The 17118-nt window shown below is 37.6% G+C and overlaps 1 protein-coding gene across 1 annotated transcript in view; it reads right to left on the bottom strand.

Annotated features, from left to right (window-relative positions):
- The window catches only part of LOC115437002 (SPRY domain-containing SOCS box protein 4-like), a 107572-nt gene extending 94790 nt beyond the window's left edge, over positions 1-12782 (bottom strand). The window contains exon 1 of the mRNA XM_030160053.1: positions 12568-12782. The gene's annotated coding sequence lies outside the window, so the exon portion shown is untranslated. The remainder of the gene's footprint in view (positions 1-12567) is intronic.
- Between the last annotated feature and the right edge of the window lie 4336 nt (positions 12783-17118).

Here is a 17118-nt window from a genome sequence, read left to right as displayed (position 1 = left end):
TTTTCAAAATTGCAATCCCCCCCCCCCCCCCCCCCCAAGACCTGGATTTTATGTGTTTTAATACTTGCGCACCCACTTTTTGGTTGAGATTGTATCTGTTGTGTGTAGTAGAAAAGGTAATTTTAATAAATATATCAATGAATGGATGCATAATTCGCAGTAAATTATGTTTTACTGATAGAAACCTTTTCAAAACCTATGAAAATCACAAAAGTGCATGGCTATCACACAAACAAGTTTTACTAGAATCATTCCAGTACTGACCAGTTAGTGAAATCGAATCAAGTTTTTTATATGCTTTCCTCATGGATTTCTTATCTTACAAGACTATGTGCCTTTGAGCATACTCTAAAATTCAACTATGAGAGAAACTTTTTTCCCAAACTTTATTAAGACTTTCACACATAATTCCAGTCTTTTCAAGGTCTGGAAAACAGCGTTTCCAAATTCCATATTTTTTAAGACTTTAAGACCTGCACAAGCACCCTGTAATATATTATACAGAGACCTTTACATTATGGGTTGTTTTTAGCATTATTGTTCCTATAGTGCTGCTACATCTGGTACCCTCTGATAATATTCGGGAAAAAGGCGGATCACTATCTGGGATGGTTGGCTAGTTCTTGGGTGGCACATATTGCAAAGATGCTGTGACAGAGCCTTTGCAAAATAGTTTTTATTACATTTACTTTTTTTAACCAGCACAATACAATATATACATTTAAATACAGTTCAATAAGTTTTTTTTTCCTTTTCTCAGCTGTATGTGTATTTTCACAAATCTCCATAGGCGATATAAGATGGAAATTAAAGAATATAATAACAATCAGAGCAAATAAATAGATAATGTCCACTCCAGAATATAAGGTTACATGTTAAACTCCTAGTAAGAAGCAGGATGAGAGCATTTTGTTATACAACAGGAGGTTTTGCATCACGAAAAAACACTATTATTGTAGCACTAAAGGTGGTATAGGTTCCCATCTTTTAGTAAAGGTGGATTTCTGAACCCTCGGTGAGAATGTGATCTGTTCCATTTGATAAATATCCCAAGCTTTTTGAACCCATGTATTGTACGAGGGAAGTTCTGGTTTGATCCATCTGATGGTTATAGACTTTAACCCTTTCATGTATACTGGTCACTACAGTGGACCGCTATTCTACAGCTGTTCTCTTATACATTTATGGATTTTTTTTGTTTGTTTGTTTTTGCACATATCTTTATTAAAGTCTGAAGACACTACATATCTTTTCTGAAATGAACTGGTAACATTGTGTAGATCTCCCCTGACTCCCCTGAGCATACTGTCACCCCCAAAACTACAAGAGCCCCCCCCAGTTTTCATACAATTTATCTGTAAACACGTTTTTTTGTTTCAAAAATTAAATGCAAGGTGTCCAGCTGAGTGGACATTTTTGCAACTTCATGTAAAATAGGTTCATAAGATCATTTTTATTATTATTATTATTATTATCAGTAGTAGTAGTAGTAGTATGTCTTTTTTTAACTTTATTTTTTGTTTTTTAATTTTATTTATTTATTTATTTATTTATTTATTTATTTATTTATTTATTTATTTCATAAGAAAATTTTAAATTGCATTGTTTTTTTCATGCCTAAAGAGGAATAAAAACACTTAGGAAAAAAATCTTGATTAAGGTTCTCATAATTCGTGCATGAAAGGGTTAAAGCGGCAGTGAATAATGTATTCAAGAGGTATTTATCTGCTCTTCCATCCAGACCTTTGGGTATTACTCCCAGTATTGACACTGTGAGGTTTTACAGGATGTTCATTTTAAAACCTCCTTCAGGGCGTTGAAAACCTCGATCAAAAACACACTTAACCAAGGACAAAATATGTGGGTGTGATCAGCTATATGGGCTCCGCAGTTCCTCCAGCATTAACTGAAATGTTGAGGACCGATCTTGGACACTATCTCTGGTGTTCTGAAATATCTAGTGATTAATTTCCATTTGAATTCCCTCCATGTATTAGAATTTATAGCCAGATGTGCCTCGGTACAGCTAAATAGTGTTTTGAGAATAGAGAAGATGTTTGGTGGAAAATGAAATCCTACCATGGTATTAAATGACAGAAGCATAACAAAAGAAAATGGTACATGCATTCATAGTAATAATAGCATACAAAGATTGAAAGGAAGGTAAATGACAATGTTACCACCGCACATTAGAAATATTCATCATTATTCCTAAACTCTTAAAACACACTTTCTCAGATAATGATGATTCCAATTGGGTGATTATACAATTATACTATTCAGTTTCTCTTGAAGCCACTTAAATTTTACAAGCTCTACCTCTGAGTCCATCTGTAGTGATTATTTACTGTTTGTCTGTGGTTGGAGTGTCGAGTGTGTTAGTCCACTTTGACCTGCAGGAGTGTGTGACGTGTTGTTTTGCTGCCACTGACAAAATAAGGTCATGGTGACTTCAAACAGCAAAGAATTACACAAACCCTGGGAGCTGCTGGCTACAGACGGCCACGCAGTGAGCCTGGTTTGAGTGCAAAACACAGTCTTTTATGTTATTGTGAAAAATGTTTTATGGTCATTTTAAAAGTGAAGTGAGATGAATTAGACTATGGTCAGCCCCTACAATCTGGGTAATTAATAAGCAGTATTGCAGCTGTCAGAGATAGGAAAATGTGGACTTAATAGTGTTTACTACAGATTGGTTTGCTGTTATGCGTCCTTGTCTAAATAGTGCCCACATTATGTACAAACGCAAACATTCAATCAACAAAAACAACAAAAAGCCATCACACTGCATAAACACAGACACAGACCAACGTCCAAATACACAAATATAATGCAAACCTATTTGTAACAAGCCACCCAGACAGACAGTTAAAAATACCAACACTTTTCTTACGCACACCCAAATGTGCTATCACCCTTTCAAACACAACCCTCTGTGATGTGATTTGTGCCTTAATTTAGTCTAATTTGAGGGTTCACATGTTCAGACGTTTGAGCCCGCTTCCTGCTGGAGTCTGCTTCCTGCCGTACTCCACTCTGGTGTGGTGCACAACAAACACAGTGGGGGGAGGCGGGCAAATCTAACTAATTAAAAATAATGATGGCTGGTGGAAAGTCTGTCTTGTCACCAAATCACCTCGTGGATCAGCGAGTGACGAGGAGGGTGACACACTTGGCTTTGAGGAGGAGGGAGATGAGCAACATGCCCAGCAACCGGCCAAGTCTCATCTAAAATTCTATTGTGTGACCTAAATGTTGATTAATTGATGTGCAGTAACACTGACTCAACTCCTGGGTGGCTGCTTGACTTTGTGAAATGCCCTGAAAACTTGCCCATCCAGTGTAGAACTTGAAAGTTTGTCATCCCTTTACGCTTTTTCTCCTTTTCTGTATAAATATGACCCAAATGTCCAAAAACTGGATAAAGGGAGCCCTATCAAACAAGCCAAAAACTCTGAACTTATTCATCCATTTTTTGTTAAAATGTATCGTATCTTAAATATTTGTGATAAAAAATGTAAACCCATGCTTTACTGGAGTTATATGTAGCATTGTTCCAAAATCTCAACAGTGAGAAGTGATGTACTAAAACACACTTATGACCAGAACCACCAATGGAATCAATGTTCTGTTAGCTTAGCTCTCTTTTTAGACAGAAAACAACCACAGTAAAAACTGGAGAATAAAAAAAAAAAAAAAAAAAAAAGATCTGTTTTTCATTTGGTTTGTGTTGTCAATAGATGCACTAAACATCTGCTAAGAATCCTCCAAACACAGTCACAGTTTCATCTGATCCACAGATCAACAAATGACATAACACAGTGACTTCACCCCCGTACTCAAAATCACCCGTGTAGAAGAAACACTGGGATTTCATCATCAAACTCCATTCTTTTCATTTAGAGCTGTGTCCAGTAGGGATGTCCCAATCCGATCTACAGATCAGGGAGGGGTTGACACACGCAAAACACAAATCTTGCTACCTCAAATTAAAGTTCCCGAAGGTTGGGAAAAGGAAAATTAGCTGCACAACAGCGGGAGGCTTAGAGGAATTAGTAAAACGTCTATAAATTTCACTTGCACTTTAAGGTCTGGTAGTGATGTGTGAGTCGGGTTTTTTGGCTTTTGTGGAATTACTTGACCCGACCCAACCTGGCCCACAAATAAACTTTCTTTTAACTCGCCTCACGAGTAACCCACTGATGTGCGCATCACTAATGTACAGCGCAGAACGCACTCCCATATAATACCTGAACAGATTTGTCCATAGACTGGCTACAGCAGTGGCAAACATATGACCCACGGGCTAAAACCGGCCCCACAAAGGTTCTAATTTGTCCCACAGAATGAATTTGGAAAGTGCAAAAATTATACTAAAGTTATTAAGAGTTAAAGGCGTCATAGTTGTTTTAGTTCAGGTTCCACATTCAGCCCAGTTGTGATCTCAAGTAGAATAATAGCATAACCTATAAATAATGACTCCAAATTTAAATCCAAATTTTATTGTAAAAAGTTGGTATCGGATTGGTATCGGGAAAACTAATGCTAAAAAAAATTGGATCGGAAGCAAAAAAATGCAGATAGGGGCATCACTAGTGTCCAGTGGTAAAAACAATAACACTGTCACTTTCTTTGACTCTAAAATGATGTTCCTCAGTGATTGTCATCCGATCAGACTCAATACTCCCTCTAGTGGTCAAATTAATCCTGCAGCTCATCAGTGCAAATACATTCACTTCATATCTCTACAATCAAATACATTGAAGTCTTTGGCAGAACTTGAGAGCTCTTTATTCTAAACACCCTAACGATAATTTAAGCTCATTTTTAATATTTGACAGTGAAAACACTACATATTCCCCCTTTAAAGTAACTAGTGAGATTTTGTAACTCTCCCGATGATGACAAGTCGTTCTGCTCCAGAAGCAGCAAAGCAGGAAAATCCTGATACTGCAATTACCATGTTTAACAGATGGGATATGGTTCTGATTTAGGAATGCAGTGTTCTGTTCATGCCAAACACAACACTTTTCATTTAATCAGGAAGTTCTGCTTTGGTCTCATCCATCCACACAACATTCTTTCAGTAACATTCTGGCTCATCCACACAGCTTTCAATAAACTGTAGACAGGCAAAGTTTTTTGGAGAGCAGTGGCCTCCTCCTTGCATTTTGCCAAACACACCATTGTTGTTTGTAGTGTTGTCAAAATACTGGCATCAAAAGAAGGAATTTAGAACATTTAGGGCAAAATGACTAATTAAAAGATAAATATATAAAGGATTTAAACCTGAGGATGTGTGACTTTTCTTTTCTTGGCAGGACAGCAGCAATAGCAATACCAGCTGTTAAAACTTACATAAATGAAATGTTCTTACGTTCTTGAATTCCTCCTGAATTTTAATCACACCTTTAAAAATAACCACATTATCTATTTAACTATATTAGAGTTTAAGTACCGTTGACAGTACAGTGTGTTCCTATTAGCTGAAACTGTCATCCGATTCTTCAGACCTATTAGCTCTGTGGGGAATTAACTTTTTTTAAGAACTGCAGTTTGCTGGTGCACCAACAACACAGCAGCAGTTACACTTTAATGGAAAGTCCTGTTTAATGCTTCAGTGTTGATAAAATGTGGGGTTTCATCAACTTCTCCACACTACAGAGGTTGGCACTTTATTAGCACTACAAAGCACTCTAAGGAAAGTTACTAACAGTTGTTGTGCTAACGTTAGCAGTCCTGCAAAATCACTGGATAGATCTGCTCGTCCTTTAGCGTGCCTTGCTAAGTACTTCCAAACAGCTCTCCTGCTGTTTTCGCTATCAGAAAAAGAAGGCAGAGAGGCTCTGCACTCGCCATCATTAATGAGATAACACCAAAACAAAACCAGAGCAAACGAGATGAGTGATGAGAAGAAGACCATGCTGTGAGTGACAGAGATGTGCGACTGAAGTGTGTGTGTGTTTGTGTTTGTGTGTCAATTCACTGCTGAAGAGACAGGAAAGGAGAAAGCACAGCTGGTAGTGATGTATCGATACTGTAGAAAATGAGTATTGAAACAGTTTTGCAGTTCAGTGACCAGATGGATTGAAAAATCAACAGTACGTCTCCTCTTGTCCTGAGGGAGGATTCATGAAGGGTCCTTTAGTTTTTTAGATGTTACTCTCGGGTTGATTGTGACCTCACTGACTTTCACACACTTTGTCCTTGGTGTTATCTTTGCTCGTCAACCCCTCCTGGAGACAATAGTGTTGAATCCACCTCTTCCATTTGAACACCATCTGCCTGACTATCGAATAGTGTTCAAACTGTTTAGACATTCTTTGGTAACCCTTCTCCACCTGATGAGTATCAACAACTCTTCTTGTAACTTCAGAAGCCTTAGTTCAGGCCATGACACTCTTACATGAGCCTGTGTTATCAAGGTCAGCTTTGACAGTTAGAGCCTGTGTCCACATGTTTTTGCACCGGTACTCCCTATTTTCCACACGAATCTAATGAAATTCAGCATTGGCAGCGCTGTCATCAGCACTTGGCATTTTTTTCTGCTGTTCGCACTCAAGAGTTGAAAAACACTTCAACTTCTTGAACAGAGCTAAACTTGTCAATGTCATATCGATCTCAACAAACAATCGAAATCAAGAGGAGGCAGGACTTTCAATATCAACACTGTTCCAATGGAGGTGAAACTCACTTACAACTTGGTTATTTATGATCGCAGGGGGTGCTGGAGCCTATCCCAGCTACCTGTTGGCAAAGGCGGGGTACACCCTGGATGAGTCACCAGTTCATCACAGGGCTGACATATAGAGACAAACAACCAATCACTCTCACATTCACACCTATGGGCAATTTTAGGTTGACCAATTAACCTTTAGTGCATGTCTTTGGATGGTGGGAGGAAGCCGGAGTGCCTGGAACATGCAAACTCCACACAGAAAGGTCCCTAGTTGGAATCAAACCCAGGATCTTCTTGCTGTGAGGCGACAGTGCTATCCACAGCAAAACCCAAACCCCAAAGTAGGTTTCACAAGCCACTTTTACACAGAAATCCTAGAAATATGAGATGGTGATCCCACCTTTTTGCCACCATTAACCGATTTACACCGCCAAGATTAAGGAGTAACAGAGGTGAGACAGGCTGGACTTTTACACAGCGGACCTGCATTCTGGAATCAAAGGGGTGGTGATACAGAGCAGCGATGTATGACTTGCCCGTCGGAAATACCCTGAGCATGGCGGTGTTGGCTCTCGAAACAACTCAATCTCAAAACATAGTGGACAAACAGAGCCCAGTGACGTTTATTTTAGCAGTGCAGATTTGAAGTTTAATTCAAACTCAAACCAAGCTTCTGAGCATCCTTTACAGCATGATGATGCGTTGATATGTTCGTTTACTGTACACAGCCCAACGGCGCAGGGGTCGCGCATGCAATACGTCATCAAAACATCTCAACTTGGTTGCAGAATGAGAGGTGTTCCATTTACATAACATTCTGGAATAATGATTCCACCTTTATCACAGTTCTGTTACTACCTCCAGAGGCGTTACAGAGCCTTGACAGAGGTGGGACCAAATGATCCCACCATTTCGTTCACACAGACGTTCCGGAATAAAGGTGAACTATTCCCAGAACAGAAGTGCTGTGTAAAAGGGGCTACAGTGAACCAATGTAGGAAGCGGACTATAATACAGGGCATTGTGGGTAAATAAATGTGGCGGAAATAGAAGTTGCCCTGCATTAACCAATAGATGAGTAAAGTTTTTAGTTCTTCATTTATCTAATCGTCTGGAAATGTTATTCAAAAAGTTGGGTTCGTTTGACAAAGTGCAGTGTGAAAACAAACTCAGATCAGCTGAATGTTGGAACTACAATCGAACCGAGTCCCCAAATCATGTACAGAGTCTATTAGACATGACAACAGCCTTAGTTTGTCAAAATCACTTCTTGGATTGTGGACCCAGGCCCTTCCAAACTCCTACTTGACCTCCTTGCCACTGACTGATTCTGATACACTTTGCATTAACTGATAATCCTGGGGTTCACATACTTTTTTTTTTTATAAACAAATATTGAAGATTGGATGATTTCCCACAATAAATAATAGAATAAATTAGCTCAAAGCGTCTATCTCATATGTTAATTTGGGTCACTTTTATCTCGTCTTAGGGCTTGTGGTCATGTTTTCATGCGGGCCGGACAAACTTCTAAAGTGATCACAAACTTTCAGGCACCACCGTCACTATTACTGCATTTAAATTAGTACTCTGACAACACTGGCAACCTTCGGCGCAGCGATAGCTCCACTACACTTTAGAACAAACTAACGCTATCTCAATTTACAGATTTTTACCACCATACATAATGCCAAGCAGTATCTGTTCAGTTTAAGTAGCAGTGACAGGGTGTGATAAGACACAGCTGAGTTAAAAACCCTTATCTGGCCTACGAGCTGAATCCCATCTGCCTCTCTCCACGCACTGAGTCAGAGCGCTGCTTATTAGTCCCTCTGGAGGGATAAAGGAGGGACGGGGAGATTTTTAAAAAGGGAGGATTATGGAGGAAAAGGCTGACAGAGCAAAGGAGGAGAGAGACAAATATACAAGATTTAATGATAAATTATCAGGGAGATAAAGAGTTGGAGTAACTGCAGTAGCAGAGGGAAGCAACCAAATTTTGAGCAAATTGGCAAAACAAAAACGCCAATTCCTCCACTTCTCAATCAGCTACTCCCATGTAAATACAGGGAATTGGTTTATTGAGATACGCATTAGGTGATGGATGCCATTATAACACGACAGAAGAAGAGGCCACAGAAAAGTGATGATGAAAAGCACCAGTAAAGCTCTCAAAAAACAGAACACAAACCCTAAATGCGAGTATAACAGAGATGGATGAGCAACAATTACATTTACTTACGTGCTCCTTTTGAGCCTTTATGAGCTAGTTAAAAACCATCCAGAGGTGATGAAGAAGAACGTAAGTGTGAGCCACAATTTAAGCCCATTTCGAACCAAAAATTCACAACTGAATTAAACCATTTTAGGATACTGAAGTGCTGTGAACTGGTTCATCTACACTGGACTCAAACAGCCAAAGGCATCGCAAGCACTTCATTATCAGCTGCTGCTCTGGTGAAATCTGTGTTTTTCTCTGCTAATTTGGTTATGAAGTGACAGAATTTTGCACCAACTAAGGAACTGCTACAGGAATAGTAGGTTGAAATTCTTGCCCATCTTGCATTCTAATGTTTTCTACAGTAAAGCTCTCAAAAAACGGAACACAAACCCTGAATGTATGAGTATAATGGAGAAGGATGAGTAATTATTACATTTACTTATGTGCTCCTCTGGAATAGTTCTGGAAACAGCCTTTTGAGTCTTTATGAGCACTGTGAAAAACCATCCAGAGGTGATGAAGACGAACATAAGTTTGAGCCACAATTTTAAGCCCATTTCAAACCAAAAATTCACAACTGGATGAAACCATTTTAGGATATTGAAGTGCTGTGAGCTGTTTCATCTACACCGGACTCAAACAGCCAAAGGCATGGCAAGCACTTCATTATCAGCTGCTGCTCTGGTGAAATCTGTGTTTTTCTCTGCTAATTTGGTTATGAAGTGACAGAATTTTGCACCAACTAAGGAACTGCTCCAGGAATAGTAGGTTGAAATTCTTGCCCATCTTGCGTTCTAACGTTTTCTCCATTAAATCAATACTAAATATGCATACGTAGCATTTAACTGTCTCACTATCCTCATTCATATTTTAAGATGGTGTACATTATATCCATCTGTTTAAAGAGGCTTGAATGGTCAACAATAAAGAGAGCTATGGACAAGGCAGTGTCTTTTTTCTTTGATGTGAAATGTTAGATCTTCAGAGTGTTGCAAGTTTTTGGCTTTTCTATTCATCCATCTTTGACCTATATGGAGCTTTAATGATGCCATTTCTGTATGTCATCACTGCATGCTTTTCCACTTCTCCACAAAAGTAAAAATATTTCATTATTATGTCAAGATTTTTTTTCTCCTGCATTTCCACCCACATTTTTGCATGCACAAATTGAATATGCGCATAAAATCAACTGAATTGGTGTGGTGAACAGCAGAATCAGGGAAAGTAAAACAAAGAAGCGCTCATAAGAAGGAAAAGTTTCTGCAGGACACACGACAAGGTGGAGGAACAGAGAGAGAGGAGTTGAAAAATAAGGATGAAGAGGAGAAAGTAGACACAGGTGATGTAGAGCGGTACTGGTGAACCAGCTGATCTCCCATAGTGACCGGCTGGTCAGACCCAGCACAGACAGACAGATAAATGACCCCTGTCACCATAACAATGCTCCATCCCCCTTCTCCTCCATCCCTCTATCCTCCCCTCCCTCCCTCCTCGTCTCGCCTCCCCCTCCCTTTTCTCGACAGGTCATCCATCAACCAGCTGACTCCTCCCATTGCTTCTCCATGCACACACACACACTTTCTTTTTTTTTTGTTTTGTTTTTGACCGTTCCAATGAACAGATCCTGCACCTGGTGCATTCAAGGGACGGTTACACCACCACATTGGTTCCCACTGCTGTCTCCTCCTCTGACTCCTCTCATAGCCTCCCATCTTTTCCAACTTCCAGATCCTGTTATTATCTCTCCATCCCCAGCCCCCTCCCCCACTCTCTCTCTCTCCGTTCTTTTTCCATCTCCCTTTTTCTCTCTCTCCTCCCCTCCCTGCTCTTACCATCTGCTCTTCATTTTCCCTGTCCTTGTCACCTTACCCATCGTCTACTGTCGGATGAGTAAATGTCAGAATGTGACCACACAGAAGACTGTTGTCTGCTAAATAAAGTGTGATTTTTAGAACATGCAAAGATTAAAATACAACTTCAGCAGCTTCACTCCTTTTAACCTCAGATACTGCATAACATTATGACTAAGTGGTTTGCCAACAAGAGCTCCAGACCTCTTAAAGTGTTGGAGAATAAATCAGATAGTTTGCATTTTGGATATTTGTTGTTGTAGAGTTTGACCTCCTCAGACCAGCTCAACACTTCAATAAAACACCTCTCTTTGCTCAACTACTCAACTCAGACAAACACAACCTGTGATAAGGAGCCAGGAGCAGATAGATCTTCATTATAAAGGATCACAGTAGAACACAAGTGAATCTGTTTTCTACTTTGGCTAAAATTTGCTTAGGGGGTCAAATAAGTGGCCATTTTTGTTGAAAAAAAAAAAAAAAAAAAGTTGTAAGAAATGCATAGAACTGTGTTGAAATAATGCTAATACATTTGTGCACAGACTACTGATATTATTTGACAGTGGAAGCTATATTTTCAGAAATACTGGATTTTGAATAGCACATGTATGTGAAAACTTTTGCTGGTGGACGGACGTGACATTACCCATGATGATCTAGTCAGTACCAGTGCTTTATTAATAATAAACTTATATACTTATTATTGCTAATTCTCCTCTTATTCATAAATGTTAGTATTGTGGATCTAAAATAATAACAGCTGACACAAAAACACAAAATGTGGCAGTGGACGGATGTGACATGGTTGTTCCAGATCCCATCATACTGATGCTCAGCAGCCATGTCACCGTTTCCACAAATGATCCCTGTGCAAAAACTAGGATCAGAATTATTTATTGTATTGTTTATCATCATACTAAAGAGTAAATAACAATATAGAATTGTTATTTCTTTATAAAAAATGCTTACTATTAGAAAACTGTTGATTTAAAAAGCGACGTGTGACATTCTTAATGTATGTATTTGCGTAACATAAGCAGGATGGATCAGCACCATACTCCATATTGCAACCTGTAAAAATAAAACGTGATATGTAGGATATAATCTTGTAAGAAAAACTGAGGAATCTGAAAGAATAGAATATTTGTTTTTCATGTAAATTCAGTTAAAATATAACTTGGCCATTTGTGACATGAAAATATAGCATTAATTGTGATGAAACTGGACATTTTTGAGCTGAAAACATAGTTCATATGACCATCAACATGTTGCAACAGAACTGAAATCCTGTAAATTTGTATAACTTGCATTTACCAACACAAAGTTCCTTTGGGGATTCACTTATATTGATTTTTTATGCACAAAGACATAAATAAGACCTCTAAGCAAATTTTAGCCGAAGTGAATCTGTTTTCTACTTAAGTGCCAGACACATGGAACAAACACTTCAGCTGAGATTTTGTCAACCTTTGCAGCCTATGTGAGTCTGATCTAAGATAATAACTGAGGTGACATCATGCACTCATGTCAAAACACAGACATACAACATGCTGGTAAATAAATCTAAAACCATTTTGACACAGTAGGTAAGTATTTGGGTTGAAACTGGGAGAACTTTGGAAGTCGAGAAACCCACGGAGCAGAAAATAAAGTCAGTAATCTCGGCCTGAAAATGAAGTCAAACAGAAAAACACTGATAAAAGCCACTTCTTGTATGAAAGCATGGTAGTGTAGTGGTGCGGTAAGTCCACAGAACCCAGTGCTCCAGATCCATCCGGTGTAAAAAACACACACACACACACACACTAAACACTCACCGCACTCAAACTCAACTCGGCTCCGATCCGCACTTTTCTCCGAGGACTTATCGGCGTAGAAACACCCGCCGCGGCCCGGCTCCGGCTCCTTCTCCCCCGATGACAACAATGTTATTCCGGCGGAGAAACATATGTGTCAGCGGTGTGGCGACGGGGTTCTTTGTTGCAGTAAACAGGAGCTCGGTACGGAGAGGAGGCGAGGGACCGATGCGGAGTGTCCGTTTACTCCCAGGAGCGAGCGCTGATTGGTGGATTTCACCACAACACAGGATTCTGCCCTCACGCTATTGGTTGAGGCTCTGTGCTGCGTTCAAGTTCACTCATAAATTCCGTTATATTCTATAGAAACTTTTATAGTAGTGTTAGTCAAATTATCTAAAAACTACTTAGAACAGGGGTGTCAAACTCATTTTAGTTCAGGGGCCACATACAGCCTAATCTGATCTAAAGTGGGCCGGACCAGTAAAATAATATAAATAATAGGTTAAGAACTTATAAATAATGTCAACACCAAAGTTTTCTCTATGTTTTTGAGTGAAAAAAGGAAAATTCCAGAATGAAAATGTTTACATCTACAAACTGAACATAACATGAACAAATAAGAACAACCTGAAAATTCTGAAGAAAAATAAATGCAATGTTTACAGTATTATGCATTAGTTTATCATTTATACATGTGCATCACAGCTTACAGATCACAGTGGATCTACAAATACACAAAATATTTAGCAAGAGGTAAAATTCTACATACGTCTCTTAAGACATTTCATATTATTCTTATTTGTTCAGGTTATTCTATTCACATTTTTTTGTTAAAGGATAGTCTATAAATGTAAACATTTCGGTGTAATTTTGCTTTTTTTTTTATACAAAAAAAAAAAAAGACAAAAATTTGCGTTTTTCATTATTTATAGGTTATTATGATAGTATTTTACTGGTTCTGACCCACTTCAGATTGAATTGACCTAAAATGATTTTCACATCCTTGATTGTTAATATCTTCATTATAATTTTTGCATTTCACAAATTCATCTGAGGGGCCGGATTGAACCCTTTGGGGGACTGGTTTTGGCCCCCAGGCCATATGTTTGACACCTGTGCCTTAGAACAAGGGTGTCTAACTCATTTTAGTTCAGGGGCCACATTCAGCTAAATTTGATCTGAAATGGGTTGAACCAGTGAAATAATAACATAAGAATATATAAATAATGTCAACTCCAAACTTTTCTCTATGTTTTAGAGCGAAAAAAGTAAATGCACATTATGAAAAGGTTTACATCTACAAACTATCCTTTCAAAAGATGTGAGAAACATGAACAAACTGAAAAAATAAGTGTGATTTTAACTATATTCTGCCTCAGTTTATCATTTACACATGTACATTATAACTTACAGATCACAGTGGATCTACCGACACGCAAAACATTTAATAACAGACAGAATATTGTTAAAATTGAAAAAAAAAAAAAAACTCTCAAGGCATTTCAGGTTGTTCATATTTGTTTAGGTTATTCACATCTTTGCAAAATTATGCTTTGTTTTAGTGCAAAAACATGAAAATATTTACATTTACAAAGAGAAAAATTTGGAATTTTCATTATTTATATGTTATTATGATAGTATTTTACTGGTCCTGTCCACTTGAGATTGAATTGGTCTGAATGTGGAACCTGAACTAAAAGGATTGTTAATATCTTAGTGTAATTTTTGTATTTCACAAATCCATCCTACGGGCCAGATCAGATCCTTTAACAGGACGGATTTGGCCCCCGGGCCACATGTTTGACACTTGTGCCTTAGAATTTTTTGCCTTTGATGATGTATTCTATATGGTTTTTTTGTAATTGTCACATTATACAAATATAGTTAAAATTTTCTATATACCTTGCATCTGTTGACATATTTTTGAAGTATTTTGTTTGCATTTATTTAATTTAAACTGTAATATTCCTCTCATAATGTCTTACATGTATGACTGTCACATTTCGGAATACTTACCTGGACTTTTCTCAATTAGCTTTTTCGGCTCAGTTAATAATCTATAGAATTTCAGTTCTTTTGAATGCTTGAACTAGCGATACAGTGGTGGGAAAAAAAATTTTTGGACACCCCATGCATTTGTGATATATTGCATTAAGAATCAATTTCAGGTCATTGAACTCCAATATTGCCAAATAGTGCCATTCTCCAAACCTATATGCTCCCCTCTGCACACGCACTGTTCTACTGAGGAGAAAAACTGGATGTTTGAAATAATAATAATAATAATAATAATAATAATAATAATAATAATAATAATAATAATAATGAAACACATCCAGGATATATGTTGAAACTGTTTTATTTTTCTCGTTAACGATAAAATAAATAAATAAATCACCTGCATTTGCGTCAGTCTGATGCAGCCACACTTTTTTGAAACACAAAATGGATTTTTCTGCAATAATTTCAATAAAATATGTTTACCTCTTCTCATGAAATGATTGCGACAATGTGAATTATTCCTGATAGATAAAATGTAACTGGGACTCAAAGGTGATAACCGTATGTGTCTGTAAAACAAAATTATTCCAACTTTATGGGCAATCGCATTTATTGCTTCAAAACTAACATAATGACTGCTATATTTAATCAAAATTATAATCTATTTTTGTTTTGTTTTGTTCTTTTAGCAAACATTACTAGAGCACAATCTAAATCAAGAAAATGTACTTTCTTCTCATGTTTTGATTGAAGCATATCTTGGCTACAACTCCGCAGATGACTTTTTAATCAGTTGTAGACCCTACAGTATGTGAATCCTTCATTTATTTAACAGAATATTTATTGTTATAGTGGTGTGGAGGTTGGCATTTAATCTGCAGCGTTTTGTTTTTACTTACTTGATTTAAAATCCCATCTTTATAAACAACTTCAGTTAATGTCTCTAGATTTCCAGCAGCATTTGAACGTCTCATCGTCCTCATGCTTTCTGTCTCTTCTCTGCTCATCCTCACATCACAGACAAAGGTTTCTAACTTATCTTTATCACTAACAGACTCTCCCATCACTTTTATCGATTAGTGTTGCCTGTCATAAAGAATCAATTGTGTAATCTTCCGTCAAATCTGACCTCTTTAATGACATAAATCAGGAAGTTTGATTGATTTGGTGTTGGAACATAGTCTGTGCGTGGCCTTATCACACAAGCCACACAACACCAACACTTACACAATGCAATCAATACTAAATATCACATGGTCTGGTTTTTTTTTTTTTTTTTTTTTTTACACCCTATGTCAAGCTTTAACATGTACTGGATGATGATTATTTCAATTTCAATTTGTGTTCATTGACCAGTTCTGCTTTCCTTATTAACCTTGAACGCATTAGTGACAACTAAATAGAAATCAATAGCTTTATTGACTAAAATATTTGAACAGTAAAATGACCTGTGTGATGGACTTCTCATTAGGAGCTATTTGGCTCCACCTGATGGCAGGAGTATGTAAATACAAGCGCTGCTACAACTACACTAGGTTTAAAAGACTGGTAGTTCCCAAAGTTTTTGCACCAAAAAAAAAATCAATAAATCTCATGGTATGTCTGTGTTCACATCTGTGCGGAATTGTCTCTAATAGTTCCCAAGATTTGTCAACTGCACAACTATTATGTTTTTTCAGAGGGTCATCAACTTGCCTCTGCATTGAGAAATGAGTGTGAACTTGTGCATTTTGATTTAATTTATAAGTCGTGTGTATTGCAGTGATAATGTATGGCACAGGTGTCAAACATGCGGCCCGGGGGGCAAAATCCAGCCCGCCAAAGGGTCCAATCTGGCCCGTGGGATGAATTTGTGAAAAATTGCAGAAATTACACTGAAGATATTAACAATCAGTGGTGTCTAAATCATTTTAATTCAGGTTCCACATACAGACACAGATTTTAAGTGGGTCAGACCAGTAAAATATTAGCATAATAACCTATAAATAATGACAACACCAAATTCTACCCTTTGTGTTTTATGGTGTAAAAAAGTAAAATTACACCAAAGTGCTTACATTACCAAACTATACTTTTACAAAAAATGTGAATAACCTGAACAAATATGAACAAACAGAAATGTCTTAAGAAAAGTAAATGCAATTTTACCAATATTCTGCCTGTTACTAAATGTTTTGTGCAATTGTAATGCACATGTGTAAATGATAAACTGATAAAACCAGACATATTGTTAAAATTGCATTTGTTCTTCTTAAAACAATTCAAGTTGTTCATGTTATTCAGATTTTTAAGGAAACTTTATAGATGTAAACATGATCATGATAGAATTTTACTTTTTTCACTGTTAGTATTTTACTGGTCTGGTCCACTTGAGATCAAATTGGGCTGAATGTGACCCCTGAACGAAAATGAGTTTGACGCCCCTGATGTATGGTCTCCACAGGCTGAACTGGTCTCACAGTTCCTTTAGGAATTACTACTCAACGCAAATCATACATTTACAACTACAATAAAATCCTAGCCACTGGGCTGCGATGTACCAAAAGAATCAAAGCAAATGCAAAAGAA

This window comes from Sphaeramia orbicularis, chromosome 17 (assembly GCF_902148855.1).
Source record: "Sphaeramia orbicularis chromosome 17, fSphaOr1.1, whole genome shotgun sequence".
In the NCBI taxonomy this organism is placed as follows: domain Eukaryota; kingdom Metazoa; phylum Chordata; class Actinopteri; order Kurtiformes; family Apogonidae; genus Sphaeramia; species Sphaeramia orbicularis.
The sequence above is the reverse complement of the archived record's forward strand: the minus strand, read 5'-3'. Positions and strand labels throughout refer to the sequence as shown.